Source organism: Elephas maximus, chromosome 5 (genome assembly GCF_024166365.1).
Source record: "Elephas maximus indicus isolate mEleMax1 chromosome 5, mEleMax1 primary haplotype, whole genome shotgun sequence".
Taxonomy (NCBI): domain Eukaryota; kingdom Metazoa; phylum Chordata; class Mammalia; order Proboscidea; family Elephantidae; genus Elephas; species Elephas maximus.
This window is the reverse complement of record NC_064823.1, coordinates 161,793,793-161,813,618: the sequence shown is the minus strand read 5'-3', so window position 1 is coordinate 161,813,618 and position 19,826 is coordinate 161,793,793. Positions and strand designations below refer to the sequence as shown.

General features: G+C 41.3%; 1 protein-coding gene across 13 annotated transcripts in view; it reads right to left on the bottom strand.

Annotated features, from left to right (window-relative positions):
- The window catches only part of ADD1 (adducin 1), a 103,740-nt gene that overhangs the window by 65,751 nt on the left and 18,163 nt on the right, over window positions 1–19,826 (bottom strand). Inside the window, exon 1 of one of the 13 annotated variants that reach the window (XM_049886621.1) lies at window positions 3,614–4,040. The exons of 11 other annotated variants lie outside the window; for them this stretch is intronic. The gene's annotated coding sequence lies outside the window, so the exon portion shown is untranslated. Of the gene's footprint in view, window positions 1–2,387; window positions 3,574–3,613; window positions 4,041–19,826 lie in introns of those variants that run through there. One more of the 13 variants, XM_049886620.1, reaches the window with a different exon arrangement.

Sequence of the window (19,826 nt, the reverse complement as noted above, 5' to 3'; positions counted from 1 at the left end):
GGAATTGACGCAACGGCAATTTTTTTTTTTTTTTGTATCATTAATATTATCATTGGAGATAGCAGTAGCATCTTTAAAGACTGACTGACTCTCCATAGAAAGGGTACTGGGAGACCACTGGGGACAGTATGTGCACAGCTACACACATAGCCACTGCTTATTCGAACTCTCTCGTACAAACTGGACCACTGATCTGTAAGCATCAATTTTTAATTCAACCTCTAGGCTGCATGTCTGTTAAAGGCAACAGCTATCACAGTTACCTTCTGACGTGCCCAACACAATGCTCTGAACACAGACCTTCACTAAACGCTTATTAAATCTATACTGTAGAAAAACAAAAACCTGAAATCACACATTTTGAGCACCAGAAGGAACTTGAAAAGTCCCCTGGTCATTTTACAGATGATAAAATTAAGTCTTGGGCAGAAATAATAACTTTACAAAGTCTCACGTGGTGATGCTCAGTGGTAAAGCTGGAGCTGGATGCTCCCTGTGTGTGCCAAGCAGAACACGGACGACACACCTCGGCCTTCACCTCGTCCTTCCACGGACCTTCAGACTGTGCGTGTTACAATCAGCCTCTTACTGAAAATGCCTTTCATCATTTTTAGAACAGCACGCTACTACTTCCACTACCAATAACAAAACATTTAGAGATCTCAAATAAAGCAGATATTCTGTGAGGCTGTTCCACTCAAGAAGATTCTCCATAAAAAACAAATGTTACTTGCATTTTCAGAAATACATGAAACCTCCAAGGGCCAAAGACCCAAAACCATGAAATTGAAACTGGAACTCTGAATGGAAAACGCCTCCCAAAGGTGCTGTTATCAGCGAACAAATGCCAAGACAAGCATTGCTAGAGGCGAAAAAAGACCTTATAACAGGGCTAAAGTGGTCTCCGGTGGGTGACGTAAATTCAAATCCTCTCAGGAAGAAATATCAATTTTGATCCCCAGGTGTTTCCACAGGATGAAATCAATTAAACATGAGCTCCAAGTCAACAAACCCAGAAACAACCTCCACAAGTGACAGCCATCAGAAACACTAAACCATAGGTTTAGATCCTCAACACTTCAGATACTAGAATTATAATACAGAACACAGACCAAACAGTATAAAATGTTTAAAAAATAAATTAATTGCCAATATGACAAGAAGAATACACTATCAAAAACAAGAAAGTGGAGTTGAAAAAGAAATCAAATAAAACTTTTAGAAATGAAATACAACACTGATTTCTTTTTTTAAATCTACAGATGAATTAACGGCAGCTCACGAACCAAAAGCTGGCAGTTCAAACCAACCCAGCCGCTCCTCAGAGAAAGACCTGGCCATCTGCTTCCACAAAGATGACAGCCAAGAAAACCCTATGGGGCAGTTCTACTCTGTAATATGGGGTCGCTATGAGGTGAAATAAAGTAGAGGGCACCTGACAACAGCAAATAGACACAAATAGAGAATTAGTGAATGAAAAGATAGGTTTGAAAAAAATTATTCAGAAACCAGCACAGGGAAAACAAGGAATTTGCAGAATAGCAAAAAAAAAAAAAAAAAATCTAAAAGCAGCCTGAGGAAAAAAGGAAGATCTTCTATAAAGGAATGACATTTTCTAACCCTTTAAACCAACTCTTAAAGTTACACTACAGCTATTTTCCACAGTTACTAATGTCCTGATTACCTGAGTTTCAAAACACCCACCTTTCCATATACTTCTTGGGGAAAAAATGTACAACCAGTAAGATGTAACTCACCTATCTATTCTTGCAAGTGTCACAGAGCCTTGATTTTTTACTGAGAATAAAGATGATGTCACGGCTTTTTCACAGCACAGTAAAATCTGGGGTCAATGGCCTTAAGCGGTGAAATAAAGTACAAGTAACTCATTTTATGAAAAAGATACCAGCAGCCTTCCATAGTTGGAGTCAGCAAAATCTACACTGTTTCCAGGAGGTCTGTACATCACCCTAGCGCTTTATGAAGCAATCAAAATGGAAATTATTCACTTAGAGAAAATAAAATGTACTTTAAAAGAGAACTGCTGGCTTGATTTTTATAAAACAGAAATGATAAAATAGCTGTGAGCGCATGATATGAAACATCTCACTGGCCTGAACAGCTCGGACAGAGATATTCTCCTTCGTGTCCTTACAGCGAAAGCCCTAGCAAGAGCCCTGTGCTGTCGCCCTCACTGACTTCCTGTCTGTCTGACCTGACAAACTGTGAACCTTTGAAGTGCAGGATCTGCGTGCCTGTTACCTCTGACTCTCCAGTGACCTGTACTTGTCTGGTACAATGAAGGCCTTTTAGTAACTTCAAAGAATCAATAAATCTCTTAAATGCTACTATTTTCACTTAGAAACTGAGACAAAGAAAATTCATACCCTTATCACCTAATGGCTGGAAAATCAATGCTTCCCTGAAGAAATTCCCTGCTTTCCAAAACAGATCAACAATCAAACATCCTATGCAGAAAGCAGAGCTCAGTCAATGTTCCAGAGACGTGAGGAGATGAGGACGCTGTCAAAGTCCCTGTGCGGCAGCCCATGCAGACGATGCTGAGAACAGACTAAGTTCTCTGGAATGACAGGTCAGCTGGTTCCCCTAAAGATCCTTGGCTGAACATCACATCCCTTCTTTCAGCAGACACTCAGTCCTGAAGGGAATTCACTCCCTAAGGCTCAAGTTCCATTCCTAACCCTCCCTTCCTGTCTCAAGCATTATGCAACAATAATTTGATTAATGGTATCAACTGGGAACAAGACTGGCCTGTGAACTAAAACAGGCGCCCAACAAACCATGGACAGTGAGATAAGATTCCACCGTCAAACGCTCTTCCCGAGATGCACAAAAAACTTCCTCCCCCGTCTCATTCACATCTCTTATCAAATGTCACCTCCTCAGAGAGGCCTATCCTGACTAAAACCCAAAAAAACCAAACCCACCGCCTTCAAGTTGATTCTGACTCACAGCAACCCTATAGGACAGAGAAGAACTGGCCCACAGGGTTTCCAAGGCTGTAATCTTTATGGAAGCAGACCACCCCATCTTTCTCCCACAGAACAGCTTGATGGGTTCAAACCACTAACCTTTTGGTTAGCAGTCAGGCACTTAACTACTGCATTGTCATGGCTCCTTCCTCCTGCCCCTAGTAACCACAAATAAACTCTTCCTTGATGCATTTGTTTATTCTAAATATTTCATAAATTGGGATCATACAGTATTTGTCCTTTTATGTATGACTAACTTCTTTCAGCATAGTTTGAAGGTTCATTCATGTCATAGCATATATCAGAACTTAATTCTCTTTATGGCTGAATAATATTTCATTGTTTGTATACACCACATTCTTGTTTATCCATTAATCCATGGATGTACAGTTGGGTTGTATCTATCTTTTGGCTACTATGAATAATGTTGCAATGAACAGTGATGTACAAGTCATCTATTTCAGTCTCTGCTTTCAAGTCTTTGGGATATATACCTAGGAACTGGTGAAACTGCTGAGTCATATGGTAATTCTACGTTTAACATTTTGAAGAACTGCAGAATTGTTCTACACAGAAACCACATCATTTTAAATTACTGGTAGGAATGGAAATGCAAATACCTTTTTTCAGCAACATAAACGGCAACTACACAGGTGGACCTCCCCAGGGGGAATACACAGGAATCAAGTTGACTACATCTGTGGAGACGATGTAAAAACTCAATATCATCAGTCAGAACAAGGCCAGGGGCAACTGCCGATCAGACCATCAATTGTTCATACGCAAGTTCAAGCTGAAACTGAAGAAAATTAGAACAAGTCGACAAAGGCCAAAGTACAACACTGAGAATATTCTACCTGAATTTAGAGACCAACTAAACAACAGATTTGACACATTGAACACTAATGACCGAAGACCAGACAGGTTGTGGAATAACATCAAGGACGTCACACATGGAGAAAGCAAGAGGTCATAAAAAAAAAACAGGCAAGAAAGAAAAGACAAAATAAATGTCAGAAGAGACTCTGAAACTTGCTCTTGAACATTGACTAGCTAAAGCAAAAGGAAGTAATTATGAAGTAAAAGAGCTGAACAGAAGATTTCACAGGGCGGCCTGAAAAGACAAAGTATTACAATTAAATGTGCAAAGACCTAGAGACCCAAAACCAAAAACGGAAAAACACGCTCAGCATTTCTCAAACTCAAAGAACTGAAGAAAAAATTCAAGCCTCAAGTTGCCATACTGAAGGATTCTATGGGGAAAATATTAAACAACACAGGAAGCATCAAAACAGATGGAAGGAATACACAAAAAAAGAATTAGTCAATGTTCAACCATTTCATGATCAGGAACCAATGGTAGTGAAGGACAAAGTCCAAGCTGCACTGAAGGCACTGGCAAAAAACAAGGCTCTAGGAATTGAATTGACAGAATACCAGCTGAGGTGTTTCAACAAACAGATGCAGCACTGGAAGTGCTCACTGGTCTACGGCAAGAAATTTGGAAGAGAGCTACCTGACCAACTCCCTAGAAGAGATCCTAGTTACGCCTATTCCCGAGAAAGGGGATCCAACCGAATGCAGAAATTACCGAATAATATCATTAATATCACATGAAAGCAAAATTTTGGTGAAGATCATTCAAAAGTAGCTGCAGCAGTATATCAACAGGGAACTGCCAGAAATTCGGGCCAGATTCAGAAGAGGGCGTGGAACCAGGGATGTCATTGCTGACGTCAGATGGATCCTGGCTGAAAGCAGAGAATGCCAGAAAGATGTTTACCTGTGTTTTATTGACTACGCAAAGGCATTCAAATGTGCGGATCAAAACTAATTATGGATAACACTGCAAAGCATGGGAATTCCAGAATACCTAACAATGTTCATGAGGACTCTATACACAGATAAGGCAGTCATTCAAACAAAACAAGGGAATACGGAGTAGTTTAAAATCAGGAAAAGTGAGTGTCAGGGTTGTATTCTTTCACCATACCTATTCAATCTGTATGCCGACCAAACAATCCAAGAAGCTGGACTATATGAAGAACGGGGCATCAGGATTGGGGGAAGACTCATTAAAAACCTACATTATGCTTGCTAAAACTGAAGAGGAATTAAAGCACTTACTGATGAAGATCAAAGACTATGGCCTTCAGCTCAACATAATGAAAACAAAAATTCCCACAACTGGAGCAACAAGCAACATCATGATAAAAAGACAAAAGGTTGAAGTTGTTAAGGATTTCATTTTACTGGATCCACAATCAACATCCCTGGAAGCAGCAATCAAGAAATCGAACAACGCACTGCGTTAGGCAAATCCACTGCAAAGACCTCTTTAAGGTGTTGAAAAGCAAAGATGTCACTTTGAACAACTAAGGTACACCTGACCCAAGCCACAGTGTTTTCAATAGCCTCCTACACACACGAAAGCTGGACAATGAATAAGGAAGACTGAAGAAGAACCGATCCCTTTGAATTATGGTATAAGTGAAGAATTTCAATATACCATGGACTGCCAAAAAAAAATTCCGCCAAAAGAATAAACAAATATGTCTTGAAAGAAGTACAACCAGAATGCTCCTTAGAAGCAAAGATGGCGAGACTACATCTCATATACTTTGGACATGTTTTCAGGAGGGATCAGTCCCTGAAGAAGGACACAATGCTTGGTAAAGTAGAAGGTCAGAGAAAAAGAGGAAGACCCTCAATGAGACACATTAACACAGTGACTGCAACAATGGGCTCAAGCATAACGACGATTGTGAGGATGGCGCAGGACTGGGCAGTGTTTCATTCTGCTGTACACAGGGTCGCTGTGAATTGGAACTGACTCAATGGTACCTAACAACAACAAAAACAATAGTAGGAGACTTCAACATACCACTCTCGGTAAAGGACATAATATCTAGAAAGAAACTCAGCAAAGATACAGAAGATCTAAAGGCCACAATCAGCCAACTTGACCTCATAGACATATACAGAATACTCCACCCATAAGCAGTAAAAGTACATACTCTTTTCCAAAGCACATGGAACGTTTACCAGAATAGACTACATCATGGCCCGCAAAGCAACTCTCAACAAAATCCAAAACACTGAGATAATACAAAGTATCTTCTCTGATCACAATGCCATCAAGGTAGAAACTAACAACAGCAAGAGCAAGGAAAAAAAATCAAATATGTGGAAACTGAATAACACCCTTGTGATGGTTAAGATTGTGTGTCAACTTAGCTGGGCCATGATTCTCAAGTGTTGATATGTGATCACTCCCAGGACTGAATCTGCTGTGAGTAGCCACTCAGCTGAAGGGGCGTTTTCTTGGATGTGTGGGCTGCATCCAAATACGCAGATGTTCTGGCTTTTTTTGCTCGTTCTGGATCCTGCGGCTGCCTCCTGTTCATCTGACCTCCAGCTCTTGGGACTCGAACTATCAGCTTATCTGCAGATCTGGGATTTGTAGATCTTCACAGACTAAAAGCGGCAGCCCTGCTCTCTGACCTGCTGATCTTGGGTTTGCCAGCCCCTGCAGCCATGTGAATTGAGAGAAGCCTCTATCCTGATCCATGGACAAGGGACGTTCCAGCCTCTATAATCCCATAAGCCATTTCCTTAATATAAATCTCTCTCTATATTCGACTCGACAGCACGGGTTTATATGTATTTATATGCTTTACTGGTTTTGCTTCTCTAGAGAACCCTCCCTAAAACTACCCTGCTGAAAAACCACTCCGTAATAGAAGAAATCAAAGACGGAATAAAAAAATTCCTAAAATCAAACGAGAATGAAAATACATCATACCAAAACCTTTGGGACACAACAAAGGCAGCACTCAGAGGCCAATTTATATAGCATTAGATGCACACATCAAAAAAAGAAGAGACAAAATGAAAACATGAGCTACACAACTTCAACAAGTAGAGAACAGCAAAAGAAGTCCACAGCCACCAGAAGAAAAGAAATAATAAAGATCAGAGCAGAAAAAACATGGAAGCAACCAAGGTGCCCATCAACGGATGAATGGATAAATAAATTATGGTATATTCACACAATGGAATACTACGCATCGATAAAGAACAGTGAGGAATCTGTGAAACATTTCATAACATGGAGGAACCTGGAAGGCATTATACTGAGTGAAATTAGTCAGTTGCAAAAGGATAAATATCGTATAAGACCACTATTATAAGAACTTGAGAAAAATAGTTTAAACTGAGAAGAAAACATTCTTTTGTGGTTACAAGTGGGGGCAGGGAGGGAGGGTGGGAGGGGGTATTCACTAATTAGATAGTAGATAAGAACTACTTTAGGTAAAGGGAAAGACAGCACACAGTACAGGAGAGGTCAGCACAGTTGGACTAAACCAAAAGCAAAGAAGTTTCCTGAATAAACTGAATGCTTTCAAGGCCAGCATAGCAGGGGCAGGGGTCTGGGGACCATGGTTTCAGGGGACATCTAAGTCAACTGGCATAATAAAATCTATTAAGAAAACATTCTGCATCCCACTTTGAAGAGTGGTGTCTGGGGTCTTAAATGCTAGCAAGCAGCCATCTAAGATGCATCAATTGGTCTCAACCCACCTGGATCAAAGGAGAATGAAGAACACCAAGGACGCAAGGTGATTACGAGCCCAAGAGACAGAAAGGGGCACATGAACCAGCGACTACATCATCCTGAGACCAGAAGAACTAGATGGTGCCCGGCTACAACAGATAACTGCCCCGACAGGGAACACAACAGAGAGCCCCTGAGGGAGCAGGAGAGCAGTGGGATGCAGACCCCAAATTCTCATAAGACCAGACTTAATGGTCTGAATGAGACTGGAAGGACCTCGGTGGTCATGGCCCCCAGATTTTCTGTTGCCCCAGGACAGTAACCATTCCCGAAGCCAACTCTTCAGACATGGATTGGACTGGACAGTGGGTTGGAGAGGGATGCTGGTGAGGAGTGAGCTTCTTGGATCAGGTGGACACTTGAGACTATGTTGGCATCTCCTGCCTGGAGGGGAGATGAGAGGGTGGAGGGAGTTAGAAGCTGGCGAAAAGGACATGAAAAGAGAGAGTGGAGGGAGAGAGCAGGCTGTCTCATTAGGGGGAGAGTAATTGGGTGTGTGTAGCAAGGTGTACATGGGTTTTTGTGTGAGAGACTGACTTGATTTGTAAACTTTCACTTAAAGCACAATAAAAATTATAAAAAAATAAAAAAAGATGATCAGAGCCGAAATAAAAAAGAACAGAAGGAATCAACAAAGCCAAAGGTTGGTTCTTTGAAAGGATCAACAAAATCGACAAACCACTGGCGAAAGTGACAAATAAAAAACAGGAGAAGATGCAAATAGCCCAAATAATAAATGAAATGGGAGACATTACCACACACAACTGAAGTAAAAAGGATCATAACAGAGTACTATGAAAAAGTATACTCCAGGAAGTCTGAAAACCTAGAGAAAAAGGACAAATTTCTAGAAAAACACTACCTACCCAAACTAACAAAAACTGAAGTTGAAAATCTGAACAGGCCCGTAACAAGAGAAGAGACTGAAAAGGTAATTTTAAAAAACTCACAACAGACAAAAATCCCTGACCAGAATTCATTGGAGAATTCTGCCAATCATTCAGAGGAGAGCTTATACCACCTACTACTCTATCTGGGAATACAGAAAAGGAAGGGATGCTACCAAATTCATTCTATGAAGCCAAAACCAGGCAAAGACGCCACAAAAAAAAGAAAATTACAGACCGATATCTCTCATGAATATAGATACAAAAATTCTCAACAAAATTCTAGCCAACAGGATTCAGCATCATACCAAACAAATAATACACCATGACGAAGTGGGATTCCTACCAGGTGTCTCAGTCATCCAGTGCTGCTATGACAGAACTACCGCAAGTGGATGGCTTTAACAGAGAGGAATTTATTCTCTCACAGCCTAGGAGCCTACAAGTCCAAATTTGGGGCATCAGCTCCACAGGTAGACTCTCTCTCTGTGGCCACTGAAAGAAGGTCCTTGTCATCAACCTTCCCTTGGTCTGGGAGCATCTCCATGCAGGAACCTCAGGTACAAAGGACACGCTCTGCTCCTGGCACTGCTTTCTTGGTGGGATGAGGTCCCCCTCTCTGCTCACTTCCCTTTCCTTTTATCTCTTGTAAGATAAAAGGTGGTGCAGGCAACACCCCAGGGAAACTCCTTTACACTGGATCAGGGATGCGACCTTAGTAAGGGCGTTACAATCCCACCCTAATCCTCTTTAACATAATCCAATCTTGCCTCATTAACCACAGACAGAGATCAGGATTTACAACACATAGTTTTTTGGGTCTTTTTTAGGAAAATTAAGTCTCAAAATGGAGGACAACCACACCATACTGGGAATCATGGCCCAACCAAGTTAACACATATTTTGGGGGGACACAATTCAATCCATGACGCCAGGTATGCAACGATGGCTCACCATTAGAAAACCCATCAGTGTAATCCACCACATAAATAAATCACATGATCATCTCAATAGATGCACAAAAGGCATTAGACAAAGTCCAACACCCATTCCTGATAAAAACTCTCAATAAAATAGGTATGGAAGGGAAATTCCTCAACATAACAAAGGGCATCTATACAAAACCAATAGCCAACACCATTCTTAATGAAATCATTCCACTTGAGAATGGGAACAAGACAAGGATGCCCTTTATCACCATTCCTATTTAACACTGTGCTGGAAGTTCTAACTAGAGCAGTAAGGCAAGAGAAAGAAATAAACGGCATTCAAATTGTTAAGGAAGAAGTACAACTGTCCCTATTTGCAGACAATATGATACTACACGTAGAAAACCCAAAAGACTCCACAGGAAAACTACTGGAGCTAATAGAAAGATTCAGCAAAGTGGCTGGACACAAGACAAACATACAAAGATCAGGTGGATTCCTATACACCAATAAAGAGAACTACAAAAGGAAATCAGGAAAACAGTATCATTTATAATAGCCCTTAAAAAAACAAAATACTTAAAAATAAATCTAACCAGGAATGTAAAAGACCTATACAAAGAAAACTAAACACTACTACAAGAAACCAAAAGACACCTACATAAATGGAAAAACATACCATGCTCAGGGATAGGCAGATTCAACATTGTGAAAATGTCAATTCTACCCAAAGGAATCCACAAATCCAATGCAATCCCGATCCAAATACAAACAGCATTCCTTAACGAGATGGAAAAGCTAATCACTAACTTTACACGGAAAGGAAAGAGGCCCCGGAAAACTAAAGCACTACTGAAGAAGAAGAATAAAGTAGAAGAACTTGCGCTACCTGACCTCAGACCCTACTACACAGCTACAGTAGTCAAAAGAGCCTGGTACTGGTATGACAGACATACTGACCAATGGAAGAGAATTGAGAACCCCGATGTAAATCCATCCACCAGCGGTCACCTGATGATCAACAAAGACCCCAAGTCCATCAAATGGGAAAAAGACAAATAGTGATGGCAAAACTGGATGTCCACCTGCAAAAAAATGTAACAGGAGCCATACCTCACACTATACACAAAAACTAATTCAAAATGTATCCAAGACCTAAATAAAAAAAAAAACCAAACCCATTGCCATCAAGTCAATTCTGACTCATAGTGACCCTACAGGACAGAGTAGAACTGCCCCATAGAGTTTCTAAGGAGCACCTGGCAGATTCGAACTGCTGACCCTTTGGTTAGCAGCCGTAGCACTCGGCCACTAGAGGACCTAATAAATGGCATTAACAGAATATGAAACAAAACTAACAATACACAAATATCAGAAGATAAGCTAGATAACTGGGATCTTCTAAAAATGAAATACCTATGCTCATCAAAAGACTTCACCAAAAGACTAAAAAGAGAACCTACAGACTGGGAAAAAATTTTTGGCTGTGACAAATCTGACAAAGGCCCACCCACCCCAGTGTTGTCGAGTTGATTCCAACTCATAGCAACCCTATAGGACAGAGTAGAACTGCCCCATACAGTTTCCAAGGAGTGCCTGGCGGATTCGAACTGCCGACCCTTTGGTTAGCAGCCATAGCACTTAGCCACTACACCACCAGGGTTTCCAACAAAGGTCTAATCTCTAAAATCTATAAGAAAATCCAACACCTCTACAACAAAAAGACAAACAATCCAATTAAAAAATGGGCAAAGGATATTAACAGACACTTCGCCAAAGAAGACACTCAAAGAGCTAACAGATACATGAGGAACTGCTCACGATCACTAGCCATTCGAGAAATGCAAATCAAAACCACAAGAAGACACCATCTCACCTCGGCGTTACTGGCATGAATCAAAAAAACAGAAAATAACAAATGTCGAAGAGGCTACGGGGAGACTGAAACGCTTATGCACTGCTGGTAGGAATGCAAAATGGTACAACGATTCTGGAAAACAATATGGCGCTTCCTTAGAAAGCTAGAAATACAAATACCATATGATCCAGCAATCCCACTTCTAGGAATATATTCTAGAGAAATAAGAGCCATCACATCAATAAACATATGCACACCCATGTTCACTGCAGCATTGTTCACAATACCAAAAGGATAGAAACAACCTAGATACCCACCAACAGATGAATGGATAAACAAACTATGGTACATACACACAATGGAGTACTAAGCAACGATAAAGAACAATGATGAATCTGCAAAGCATCTCACAACATCAATGAATTTGGAGGCCATTATGCTGAGTGAAATAAGTCAATCACAAAAGTACAAATATTGTATGAGACTACTACTATAAAAACTCATGCAAAGGTTTACACACAAAAAGAAACAACCTTTGATGGTTACGAGGGAGGGGAGGGGAAGGAAAAATACTAAATAAACAATAGATAAGAAATAACTTTGGTGAAAGGTAAGACAGTACACAATATGGGGAAGCCAGCACAACCTGTCCAAGGCAAGGTCATGGAAGCTCCACAGACACATCCAAACTCCCTGAGGGACCAAATGACTGGGCTGAGGGCTGTGGGGACCACGGTCTCGGGGAACATCTAGCTCAACTGGTATAACATAGTTTATAAAGAAAATGTTCTACATTCTACTTTGGTGATTAGCCTCTGGGGTCTTAAAAGCTTGTGAGCGACCATCTAAGATACTCCACTGGTCTCTCCCCGTCTGTAAAAAAGGAAGGAAGAAAGAAGAAAATCAGACACAAGGGAAAGATTAGTCCAAGGGACGAATGGACCACAACTACCACAGTCTCCACCAGACTGAGTCCAGCACAACCAGATGGTGTCCGGCTACCACCACCGACTACCTGAACAGAGATCACAACAGAGGGTCCCTGACAGAGCTGGAGAAAAATATAAAACAAAATTCTAACTCACAAAAAAAAAAGACCAGACCAGACTTACTGGTATGACAGAGATTGGAGAAATTCTGAGAATATGGCCCCTGGACATCCTTGTAGCTCAGTAACGAAGTCACTCCTGAAGTTCACCCTTCAGCAAAAGATTAGATAGGTCCATAAAACAAAACCAGACTAAATGGGCACACCAGCCCAGGGGCAAGGACAAGCAGACAGGAGAAGACAGGAAAGCTGGTAATGGGGAACCCAAAGTCGAGACGAGGCAAGTGTTAACAAGTAGTGGGGATGGCAACCAATGTCACAAAACAATGTATTAATTGCTTAAAGAGAAACTTGTTTGTTTTGTACACCTTCATCTAAAGTACAAGAAAAAAAAAAAATCCTCACAACTGGACCAGTAACCAACATCACGATAAACAGAGAAAAGACTGACACTGTCAAAGATTTCATTCTCCTTGGACCCACAATCAACACCCATAGAAGAAGCAGTCAAGACACCAAACAACGTATTGCACTGGCAAATCCGCTGCAAAAGACCTCTTTAAAATGTTAAAAAGCGAAGATGTCACTTTAAGGACTAAGGTCCGCTGGACCCAAGCCACAGTGTTTTCAGTCACCTCATATGCACACAAAAGCTAGACAATGAATAAGGAAGATCGAAGAACTGATGCTTTTGAACTGTGGTGTTGGCAAAGAATATTGAATATACCATGAACTGCCAAAAGAACAAACAAATCTGTCTTGGAAGAAGTACAACCAGAATGCTCCTTAGAAGCAAGCATGGCGAAGCTACGTTTCAAAGACTTTGGTCATGTTATCAGGAGGGATCAGTCCCTGGAGGACATCCTGTTTGGTAAACCAAGAGGGTCAGCAAAAAAGAGGCGGACGCTCAATGAGATGGACTGACACACTGGCTGCAACACTGTGTTCAAGCATAGCAACAATTGTTAGGATGGCACAGGACCAGGCAGGCAGTGTTTTGTTCTATTGTGCACGGGGTTGCTATCAGTCGGAACCCACCTGAGGGCGCCTAACAACTGTAAACTGAATTATTTTCTTAATTATCTTTCTCAGATTGTTCACTTTTGCCATATAGAAACCTGAGCAATTCTTTTGTGTTTATCTTGTACCCTGTGACTTTGCTGAATTCATTTCTTAGCTCTGGTTACCTTTTTCGTGGATCTGGTGATACTTGCTAAACACAGGATCATGTTATCTGTGAATAGAGTTTTTTCTTTCTTTCCTATTTGGATATTTTTTATTTCTTTTTCTTGCCTAATTGCTCTGGCTAGAATTTCTAGTACAATGACAAATAGCAATGGTGAAAGCTGGCAACCCTGTCTTACTCCCAATCTTAGAATATTATTTCTTTATTATCTATCTCTCTTCCTATGAATTCCCAAGAGAAGGAGGGATGTGTCTTATTCTCTGTGTGCTCCTGCACTGTCTATAGTACCTAAAACAGTATCCAGTATATAAGAGATGCTCAATAAGTATGAATGAATAGATGGGACTGGTATGCCATTTTAAAAATTCTATACAGTGAAAAGATATGCTTGCAAACAATGTTTGTTTGGTTTGGTTGTTTATTTGTCTGTCTGTCTGTTTGTTTTACCCTGGCAGAGTAGGTTTTCAAGATATTTGGCCAGTTAAAATTTAAGAAAACTGTCCCACAGACTCTAATCCTACTGTGTCTTAAAATGTCATTTTTTCTATGCAGCATAAATTCATAAAAAGCCTTGTCAAAATGTGTTTTCAAAACTTTTATGCTAACATATATCAGACACACTGTTATATAACATTAGTCATAACAATTGTTCAAAAAGGTACTTTTGGAATAAATAAAGCTCAAAGGGCAAAGTGAATTAAACTTGCTTCCCTCCATTCCTTTAACTCAAGTTTCCTGCACATGCAAGGTCAGAACAAGCGTTAACTATTAAACAGTCAAGTTAAAGTTTAACATTTTAAGGAGCTATGTGATGGCCAGCAGACACTGACCAAATACTAAGGAAGATATTCTGTAAACTTTAAAAAAGGAAATTCCTTCAAATTGCCAAAATAACCTCCAAAAGCATGAGAAAAATAAAAATAAAACAACGTGTAAGTTTCACAGGATAAGGGTTTTTATTGCCTTAGCGACTCCTTACTTTTGATTCTCAAGGAGGCTAGGAATTAAAGAAAAAGAAAATATTGCACACAGGAAAAAATTTAAAAGTCCTGTTGCTAATGTAATCAGAGAGGAGATTAAAAAAAAAAGACATAGCAAGCACTGTACATCAGACACACGCTGACAAATACGCCACACTGAGTCTGGATAATTTATACTAGGGTAATCACAGGTAATAGAAACAAAAAATTTAATAAATGCAAAAATCTCAGATTAAAAAAAATTCAGTTTTTTCTAACTCGATTCTTTTCAGACTCAATATCCGTAAATTCTACTCCACCTCGCAGCTTTGCAGCAAGAGTTCCACACCAAATCACTCTAACCTTAATATTTCCTAAGAAAATATTAAGCATGTGATAACCTAAGCAAATAAATTGGACAACAATGACTATGTCCTGGAAAAATCTAAATTAAAAGCCAAGTATGTCTGAACGATTCTTCACACTAAAATGGTTCTGACTTTACGAAAGCAATTAATGTTGAGGGTCCTGCAAGGACGGCCTTATCTGCACTTTAAACTATTTAACTACAGAAATCTGGTTTTACAGTTAGCTTTTCAGGAAAGCATGTATTTATTACACAAAGTATAAAAGAAACTTGTATCTAGTTCAGTACCTGGCACATCTACAGAAGCCCCCAAAAAACTAGTTAAATAAATTGAGCAGAGAATAATCACAGATCAAGGACTCAGAAGAATTTCTTATACCTTGGCAAATGTGATTTAAAATTCAAATATTTTAAGTTATATTTTACTGTATGGGAATTATCCCTCGATTTAAAAAACACATTTTACTATCTGTTCATTACTCTACCTTCTATCATTCTGAGAACATTCTGTAGTCAAAATAACTAAAGATGACCCAATTTACAATTCTCACACAGAAATGTGCTCTACCCAGCAGCTACGGCACCGCAGGTTTTCACTGGATGTCTTCCCAAGACAGGGCATTCTGTGACCAGAGTTGATCCCTGTCCCGTAAAATGAGACATGAGGTGTCAACACCAGGCTCTGCTGTCTCCAGCACTTCCTTATCTTACGTAACTGTCCAGACTCACTTGATAACACTCTTCCCTCCTGCCCATCCTCAAACCAGGGAAAACTTAACTCTGCTGCCCCTCAGTCATGATTAATGTGTAAGATTTCACACTCTATTTCCATAAAGTGAAGTACAGGGTAGGCAAAACTAACTGAATTATAATAAATAAAAATATACAGTATCTATAGAGACAAAGTAGATTAGTGGTTGCCTATGGCTGGTGGCCTCCGGAAACCCTGGTGGTGTAGTGATTAAGATCTACGGCTGCTAACCAAAAGGTCAGCCGTTCAAATCCACCACGCACTCCTCGGAAAACCTATAGAACAGCTCTACTCTGTCCTATAGGGTCGCTATGAGTCGGAATCAACTTGACGGCAATGGCTTTGGTTTGGTTTGGTTTTCCATATATACACAGTTATGCACTGCACAACGTCCGTTTGAGCAACTTCCAACCTCGTAGACGCCACAGTCCCATGAGGTTATGATAGAGTTCAGAAATCCCAAGCAGAGGACGTAGTGGATTTAGGCATGTTGCGCTCGACAATCACAAAGATCCTCAAAAAACAAAGAAAAAATCTCCAAACTCTTACAGGATCGGCTCTACTGAAAGCTACGAGGCTAACAAAAATGCAAGAGGGACCTATATGAGATATGGGAAAATTGCTACTGATGTGGATTGAGGACCAAACACAAAAGCTAATCCCTCTCAGTACACGGAGGATCACTGCTACCATATGAAGCCTGTTTGGGAAGCTTGAAGAAAAAGCAGGGCCAGACCACGACGTCAAGTTTAGTGCTCCCTGTGGGTGGTTCAGGTGCTTCAGCGTTTTCACTGAATAATGTGGGTGAATGGTGAGTCTGCGAGCCGTGAGGCAACAGAACTTGTCGAAACCTTAGATAAACTGATTGTACAGGGGGGTTATTTGCCCCAGCCAATTTCTAATATGGACAAATCCTCCTTATTCTGGAAGTGAACACCTGAAAGGACCTTCATCTATAATATGGTGCTCACACAATGTCCAAATCACGTAACGTCCTATTTCACAGAACGTACTATGGGCCTTCAGCAACGCTTGACTGCATACGCACACACATACTCACCTACACACACACCCACACACAGACTGAAACCTGTGAGAGCCAGAACTCCATGGAACTGCCCTGCTTTTCTGGGTCTGCAAGTTTTCCATCTTTGACAGGTTTTATATATGCAAATGACACAACCCTACTTGCTGCAAGTGAAGAGGACTTGAAGCACTCACTGATAAAGATCAAAGACCACAGGCTTCAGTATGGATTATATCTCAACATAAAAAAAACATAAATCCTCACAACTGGACCAATGAGCAACATCATGACAAATGGAGAAAAGATCGATGTTGTCAAGGATTTCATTCTACCTGGATCAGCAACCAACACCCATGGAAGCAGCAGCAGTCAAGAAATCAAACCATGTATTGCACTGGGCAAACCTGCTGCAAAAGACCTCTTTCAAGTGTTCAAAAGCACAGATGTCACTTCAAGGGCTACAGTGCACCTGACCCAGGCCATGGTGTTTTCAATCACCTCATATGCCTGTGAAAGCTGGACAGTGAGTCAGGAAGAATGAAGAACCGATGCATCTGAATTAGAGTGCTGGCAAAGAGTGAATACACCACAGGCTGCCAGAAGAACAGACAAATCTATCTTGGAAGAAGTACAGCCAGAGTGCTCCTTGGAAGTGAGGAAGGCAAGACTTAGTCTCACGTACTCAGTACACGTTATCAGGAGGGAACAGTTCACGGAGAAGGATACCATGCTTGGTAAAGCTGAGAGGCAGCAAAAGAGAACCTCAGCAAGACGGATTGACACAGCAGCTGCAATGGTGGGCTCAAGCACAGTAATGATTGTGAGGATGGCACAGGACCAGGCAGTGTTTTGTTCTGTTGTACACAGGGCTGCAGTGAGTCAGAACTGACTCGACAGCACCTAACAACAACAACGACAGTATTTCCTAGTGATAAATCTCCACAGATCATGTTTGGAAACTTTAGATTCCCTCATTAGTAAGCATCATACAAACAGTGTTTCCAGAGTGTGTCCTCTGTGCTACGTGCTGGGATCACGGCTTTTATTCGAATACACAGTCTACACATGAAGTAGGGCAGACAGGAACAGGAAGTCCATGTGCAGTGAAGATCCTTACAGGGGAAATAAGGAGTGCTAGGAGCCCGAGTACAGGACACGGTTAAATGCTCAACTACTAAATGACAGACTGGCAGTCTGAACCCACCAAGAGGTGCCTTGGAAGAAAGGCCTGGCAATCTTCTAACAGGTCAGAGCCTTTGAAGTCCTACGGAGCACAGTACTACTCTACAACACATGGGACTGTCATGAGTCAGAATGAGCTCAACGGTAACCAGTTTACCGGTTAGGGAACGCAGAGCTCCAAATAGGAGCCTAGGGAAGGTCTAAGGAAGTAAAATTGAATCAATGAAGTCTAAGCAGTGGTCATCTTCCAGTTCTTAGATACAGAATTTTATACTACTGTTCTCGCTCCTTAACTTCATTTTAAAAGGCTCTGCTTGTGTTCAGGACTTGTGTTCTTTACAATACATCCTGCTATAATGACAAAGGAAACCCTGGTGGCGTAGTGGTTAAGTGCTACGGCTGTTAACTAAAAAGTCGGCAATTGGAATCTGCCAGGCGCTCCTTGGAAACCCTATAGGGCAGTTCTACTCTGTCCTATAGGGTCGCTATGAGTCGGAATCAACTGGACAGCAGTGGGTTTGGTTTTTTGGTTATAATGACAAAAGATGTCACTGTTCCAAAACCAACCCCTCTAACAGTGCACTGGATCTCTCGGTCTGGGTGTCACTGTTCCAAGACCAAGCCCTCTAACGGTGCACTGGATCTCTCGGTCTGGGTGTCACTGTTCCAAGACCAAGCCCTCTAACAGTGCACTGGATCTCTCGGTCTGGGTGTCACTGTTCCAAGACCAAGCCCTCTAACTGTGCACTGGATCTCTCGGTCTGGGTGTCACTGTTCCAAGACCAAGCCCTCTAACGGTGCACTGGATCTCTCGGTCTGGGTGTCACTGTTCCAAGACCAAGCCCTCTAACGGAGCACTGGATCTCTCGGTCTGGGTGTCACTGTTCCAAGACCAAGCCCTCTAACGGTGCACTGGATCTCTCGGTCTGGGTGTCACTGTTCCAAGACCAAGCCCTCTAACGGTGCACTGGATCTCTCGGTCTGGGTGTCACTGTTCCAAGACCTAGCCCTCTAACAGTGTACTGGATCTCTCAGTCTGGGTGTCACTGTTCTAAGACCTAGCCCTCTAACAGGGCACTGGATCTCTCAGTCTGGGTGTCACTGTTCCAAGACCAAGCCCTCTAACAGTGCACTGGATCTCTCAATCTGGGTGCACCTGACTCCCAGGCAGGCACTTGGGCTCTGTTCTGAGACGTAGTAAAGTACTAGGAAACGGTTTGATTCTTTCGAGTCTTGCTTTTAAAATGGTAAGCAGGAAGAGAAGGGACCAATGCTTAGTCTACTGTGTGCTCTACCCAGTGCCCTATGAATTCTGAGGTTTCTAATCTGGCTGGTGGTAACAGCCACTCTTCCCAGGCCTGTGTTATCTCCAAGCACTCCTTCCTCTCATCCTGTCAGGTGGTTCTCTCCTCTGCCTTGCAGAGTTTCCTCACACATATGCAGAACAAAGCTCGATAATATTTATAGGGAAAAAAATACTCAGAACCCAAACAATGTAAAATTTATAATGTCTGGCATCCAATCAAAAAATTTCAGACATGCAAAGAAGTAGAAAAATATGACACATATGAAGGCGATCAATCAATCAATCCTAGTCCAGGACTGAAAAATAAGTTCAAATGAGCAGGCAGGATGGTTAAAACAGCTAGCAAGACGTATTCCACGTTCAAGACTTTAAACAGAGAGATGAAAGATACAAACTGAGCTTCTAAAGATGAAAGCTACAATGTATAAGATGAAAAATACATTGAATGAGATTATTAACGGTAGATTAAACACTAAAAAAAGGAATGAATTTATTAAAGCAATAAAAACTATCCAAAACATAGGAGAGAGAGGCAGGGCCTAGATGGCGGGGTAGTCAGACGCTCCCAGTGGTCCCTCTTATGACAAAGACCCAAAAAAACAAGAGAATCAATTACATATGACAATCTCGGGGCCCTGAATATCAAAGGCAAAGTTGAGCAATCGGACTGAGTGGCAGGGGGAGGGAGAGACGGTTCAGAAGCAGCAAGGAGCTG